This window comes from Ctenocephalides felis, unplaced genomic scaffold (assembly GCF_003426905.1).
Source record: "Ctenocephalides felis isolate EL2017-DRISC unplaced genomic scaffold, ASM342690v1 CF-g0.4_SCAFFOLD_02888, whole genome shotgun sequence".
In the NCBI taxonomy this organism is placed as follows: Eukaryota; Metazoa; Arthropoda; class Insecta; order Siphonaptera; family Pulicidae; genus Ctenocephalides; species Ctenocephalides felis.
Window position 1 is genome coordinate 4,777 of NW_020539042.1, and position 6,650 is coordinate 11,426.

General features: G+C 30.4%; 1 pseudogene; it reads left to right on the forward strand.

Annotated features, from left to right (window-relative positions):
• The first annotated feature begins 1,008 nt into the window (after positions 1-1,008).
• On the forward strand, positions 1,009-5,486 carry LOC113381423 (annotated as a pseudogene).
• The last annotated feature ends 1,164 nt before the right edge of the window (positions 5,487-6,650 follow it).

A 6,650-nucleotide genomic window follows, 5' to 3' on the forward strand; every position in this document is an offset into this window, starting at 1 on the left:
AAAGCTCGGGTTCTATTTTCTGCACTCTTTGCTCCGTATCTCCGTAAGGCTGGACCTGCCTTTGCCAAAAACTAATCAGCACATCTCCCTCTCATTTGGAATCAATTTTTTTTCAACTATTCAAATCGGTTGATTTGTGCGCCCGAAAAATTGGACGAAAAATTACACACACATCCATTTTTTCTGAGATATGCCAAAATGTTTAGAAACCTCAAGATGTGCAAAATTTTTCATTTTCGATTTTTGGCCCATTATTATAACTTACCCTACGGGAAGTTAATAAGAAAATTGGCATGTGTATTCATCCCTATATTATATTTGTGGCACAAGAAGTCCTAGTTAAAAAAAACAAGGTTAAGATGGTTTAAAATATGTTCCATAAAATCATTATCATTATAATGAGGAGTAGGTAAAAAATTGTTGTACCAAATGTCGGATGAGATGAAGCTACTGTGGACAAAGCCAGGATTGCCAGCAAATCGGAATAAATCATGACAACATTTAAACAAATCTTTAATAAAGTTTTGATTGACATAAAAAAAATTTAAACAAATTTCAATTGATATAATTTTTTAGTCAATATTTATAGAATAGAGGTGGAGCCAGCAATTACCACCTGTCTTTACCCGACTTTCTTCATAAGTATATTTTTTTACAAAAAACAAATATTCAAATGTTTTCCAATGAAAGCTGTGATATTACATTTATATTCATCCCGATATTATATTTTTAACGTGTAATCTTGACGGTTCTTCTTTAATGATGAAAATAACTATATAGTGCACTGACACCGTACTCAAACATGCGTTCGATAATAATGTTTATATAGATATTGTTCATATTTCAATAATGTGTCATATACAAATATTGGCAGTTCACATCAGAAACAAAAAAGAGAAAATATGTAGGCATGTGTGTAACATAGATAACACATAGAACTATCGAATAATAAAACGATTTATTGTTTTCTTACTGAACAGGGTTGATGATTAGAATATTCTCATGGTCATGAGTATGTAAATAATTTAAAAATATACTGTGATATGATTAAAGTTAAACAAATAATAATTAAATCTTATCGTTTTTTTTCAGGTGAAATGACCAGTGATGTTTTACGTGTCGTAAACGAAGCTAGGAAACGTTCTTTGGGACCTTTGAGTCCTTCATTCAATATACAAAATGTCCTTTTGGAAGGATTACAAAAATTCTTACCCGAAGATGCTCATTTGAGGGTCAATGGAAAACTGCATATTTCCCTCACAAGGGTATACGACGGAAAAAATGTTATAGTATCGCAATTTAATAGCCGAGAAGATTTATTACAGGTGAATATTTATTTATAAAGTTAGTTTTTTGTATAATTAAAATTAATAGTTTTTGCTTAGAGAAACGTATTCAATTTAAGGGGGTGTTATAGTCTAGAAGATTTAAGAAATTTATTTTTTTTATATATTTTTGGAGTTAACTATTCAAGAATATGTGTACAAGAGGATTTTTCGAAATTTAAATTATTTTTGAAGATATAGCTGCTTGATTACGATAATCCACTTGTTTTTTCATTTAAACGCGTTTTTCTCGAAAATGTCTATTTCGATACGATACCAACGATTTCTCAACTCTACTGCACCGAATTTACTTGAAAATTTTACAGAGTTCTCATCAGTATGAACTACACTCATCCCCAAAATCAGATTTTTACTATTTTTAAAAAAAATCGAGAAATAAAAAAAATTGTAAAATAAATTTGTTTTTTTCAGACAGTTGCTTTTTTGTGAAAACAAGTGTTTTTAATTTGCCCATAGTTCATACGAATGCGACATTATTCTAAATTAATAATCTTTTTTTTTTTTCTTTTATTGGACTATATGGAGGGCTCTAAAATCAGGGGTCAGAATTAAATTTTTTTGACTGATTTTTATTTTCAATTTTTTCTGCATTCTTAAAGCATTAATTAATGATTTATAAAAACATGGATAGTAAAAATATTGTTTGCTTTTTTTACGGTCTTTCCAAAAACAAATAAAAATCATACTTCTAGACTAAAAAAACACCCTTAAAGCCTACGTATCTCTAGCTTTATTTTTTTTTTCAAATGTTCTACTCATTTCATATAACATATTTTCATTTTCCTTTATGTATATGTAATATTTGTCTTCTGTATTTTGAGTAAATACATGTCCAAAATTTTTGCTATGTTTCCTGTCAGATAAAATATTTATTACAGTGTTTATGTCCTGTGTGAAGTGTGTAACCCCAACATCAAGTTGTGAACATCGCCGGATCTCGTGTAGCCCGCGTAATTTCATAATTTCATCCAAAAATCAATTATACCGATTTTGAAATATCATTAATATTTTCAATTGATTTTTAGGCATTACTTGCATCTTGTTTTATTCCTGTCTTTTCTGGATTGCTTCCTCCACGTTTTCATGGAATCAGATATATGGACGGAGGATTTAGTGATAATTTGCCAACTATTGATGAGAATACTGTTACAGTTAGCCCATTTTGTGGTGAATCTGATATTTGTCCGAGGGATGAAAGTTCGCAGTTATTCCATGTAAGTTAATTTAGAGATATATATCAAAGAATGTGATTATACATTAATAGTCACATCAGATTTGTGGCACAAGAAGTCCTGGTTAAAAATACTGTGTTAAGAAATACTTTCCATAAGATTGCAATAAAGGTAATTTGGATTAATAATGAGAAGTAGGTGAGAATTTGTTGGGCCAAGTTAAAATAAATCCTGCCAACATTTTATCAAATACCAATAGAGATATTTTGTTAGTCAATATTTACCGAATAGAGATGGAGACGACGAGTCCTGTCTGCCCTCATTCGACTTCATCCATGAGTGGGACTATATGGTAACCTCTGTTTTATTCCAGGTGAACTTTGCAAATACCAGCATAGAGTTATCAAGGCAAAACATTAACAGATTTGCGAGAATTCTGTTCCCTCCTAAACCAGAAGTTTTGTCAAACATGTGCAAACAAGGATTTGATGACGCCTTAAGGTTTTTACATCGAAACAATATGATCAACTGTACGCGCTGTTTAGCCGTTCAATCCACTTTTATAGTTTCTGACACTTTAGACGAAAGTATCGACTATGATCCACAATGTTTGGAATGCAAAAATCATAGACAGGTCAGTAGTAGTAATCGTAGATTTTGGTTGAGTAGTAAAACCAGAAATTAAAAATTTGTTACCTTCTAAATAAGTGTTTTCAATTACGAATGATTTGGGTGGTTACTCTGTTTACTAAACATGGTTACAATTTGATTTTGATTTTCAATTTATGATGCCTCTGTTATATGCAATTAACATATCAAGTCTATATTTTTTAATATATGCAATCTTCTATTCCAGGAGGCGTTGGTAGCAAATCTTCCGGAAACGGTTTTAACAGTATTCCAAAATGCCATCGATAGTGCAATAAAGGATTAGTTAATTGGATGTTCAGACACAGAGGAATGAAACTCTTAACAGTGTTAAGCATACCTTATACTCTGCCAGCAGATATAGTTTATGCCACATTGACAAAGTGAGTCTTACTTAATCGTTTTTTATGCAGTTTGTGAACTAGTTTTAAAAAAATGTTTAATTATAATAAACCACGCCATATGAAGTGAAAATTCTACGATTTGTTCGAAAGACGTTAATTGAAATGAGTTTTAATATTTTTATTATATTTAATTTTTAGGTCATGGAAGTTGGCTATTTATCTTTACAAAGTGAGTTTAGTATCAATGTTTTATTGTCAAAATAATATTAACTAACATATTTAGAGCTTTATGCGCGTTGTAGATATGGAATTCTATATAAAAACGAATAATTATGAACAAAAAAGAACATGGCACCATAGCATTTTGTTCATAATTTTTCTGTATTAACGAATTTCATTCTACCACGTGATTTGGCTGTTAAATAGCACACGATCCAAAATTTTTATGCACATGGCATGGAGTAAATAATTAATTTCTAATGTTGCGGTTATGGAGTGGTTTAGGTTTTATGTTAAGTTATATTTGTAAGGTTATAGAAATAATGCTTTCTGGCTGATTTATTAAGCAATGAATTTTGCTTATGCCCCAGGCTTTTACTAATGACTAACAATTTTGTTAGCCTTGTGGGCGACGTTGTTGAAACTCGTTCACTACAATATAAAGTGCTGGGAAACTCTATGATCCACCGCCAAATTAATAGATGTTCAGTCCACTATAACCAAAGGTTTAGGTAAGGAAGTGTTCCAATAAATCTTCAGCGTCCTGTCCTTCGTCTTAGCCCAATTATCTGAATAAAAGTAATTTTTCCATTGCTTTTGTGGTGTGAGTTGGTGTAGTTGTTTTATTTCAACGTTGTAAAACGCATTTTATACTAAAAATAAAAACCATTGTTTTATTACGATTCCAGGTTAATGTCCTCGGTGCCGTCAGTAAGTAACCAATTGTGGGATCTCAGTAAAATAATAATTGAACGACTTAATCTACTTCTTCATACTATGAATAACAAGACTCAAAAATTAACCGCTAATTTAACATGGCAAATGGTGTTATCGGATTTCCATAAAATGTCGTATTCTCGTACTCCATTTGATATCGAAGCCGCCAATGCTGTTGCTGCGCCTAAAAACGCCCTTCTTGATGTCACTTACTACTCAAACAAGTAAGTGCAAATAAAATTAATATCCATATTTGATAGATGCGTTTAGTTTACTAAAATAAATATATTTTTAGTAATGAAGTGCTGACTACTCGCTCATTGCATCCGCAATCAATCTCTTCTGATAATGATACCTTCGAACAAATTCTGGAGGTAACAAAGTGCCACGACGCAGTAATGGCATATTACTACATGGATGACAATAATAAAGTAAATATTATTCCTATTATATTGTTATAACAATTGTGGAGCAAAATTAACTATTTCTTACTTTCAGATCCAGGTAACTGAAATCTTTGATGTGACTGATTCGGATTCGCCTGCTTTACAATCGCCAGTTGAATGTGAGGCCAATAACCAATTGCAGTTTGATAGCGAGTGTGATAATACAGAATTGACGGGAGATGACAATGATTCTCTCTTAGGTATATTTTAATTAGTAGTTAAATTTCATAAAAAACTACAAATCTGAGAACAATATATAGCCAGTCAACCCAAACCAGCTAAGATAATGAAAACAATAAAAGTCCTGACATAATTTGTTATCAAAAAGTATTTACAGTTTAACTTTAATTTTTTTTCAGCTATCGAATACGCTAAAGAAGGTTCGAGTTCGATTTATCCGATGCGTCAGGAGACGACTTGGACGATTTGCCCACTAGCATATTCAGTGATCCTGAAAGTGAATGGTCTGCAGATCAGTCTAATGAGATTGATTATTCACTACATAAATCTGATTTAAGACCAGAAAGCGAGCAAATCAATAAAAGAAAAGAAGCACAAAGAAGGAGCTACTATAGTACAGTTATGGAGGTGTAAAAAAAACTTGTTCAGTTAATTTGCTGTGTTAAAATTATCTCCAAGAAACTATACATAAACAGCAGTATGTAAGATCTCATTTGAGCTGAGCTTGTGATAGCTGAATACTGATGTGCCACTTGTATTGGTTCTTCGTGAAAGCAATTTGTATTTTTTTCCACTTCGAACATAAATTCACGATTCATGTAAATATGGTTGTAAAGTGTACAAAATGAAGCAAGTGATTGATAAAAACTGTTAGTATTTTTAAAATCATCGAACGATCATGCCATTTGAAAACAGTGATAATTTTTGTACCATTCCACAGTGATATTTTTTATATTATCGTATACATCATCTGCCTTGCATTAGTTTAATTTTTTTAAGTAGACTATTATCATATATATATCTATATTAAAAATATCTGTAAATATATTGCGCATATGTAATTTGGTGTACATGCATATGTAAAAGAGTATAGGAAATGTTTTATAAATACTAAAACCTAGCACATGTTATTTATAACCTGTTATGATTGTGATATTAAGTGAACTAATGATTAAATTTAAAAGAACTGTTAGATATATTAACAAATAGTTTATTATATAACCAAAAAGTATTTTAAGATTATGATATCTACCCACTAAGTGAGTATAAATTAAAAATATTCTTGTTCTGTGATCCTGATATTTTTTGTATGGTTCGCATCAGGCCTTATTAATGAATATTTAATATATTTGTATTTTTTTAACCGAGAAATAAATTAATTATAGAAAACAGAAAACAGATTTTTATTTATGCTTGGTGTATTAATTTATAAATCCTTGTTCTGTTTTTTTTTTATTTTTGTTTCAGAAAAACGTGAAAACGTGTATATTTTTATAGAAATAACGTCTCATAGTCATTTTAAATATTTTATAACATTCTCAAATGTGTAATTGAAGTAGAACGTTTGTTGGGCGCATATTAACATCAAATACAATAAAAAAACGCACAAAGTTTCTATAAACGTTGGAGTACATTTTTAGTAAGAAAAGGGGTTGTTTGCCAAGAATCATTGACGTTCTTTTTTTTTCAGAAAAATGCGGATTTTCAATTTTTAATTTCGAATAGGTTTTCAATTACGTCAAAGATTATCTTTCATTTTATTTTTTGTATTCCATCCAAATTTTTTTTACCATTTTA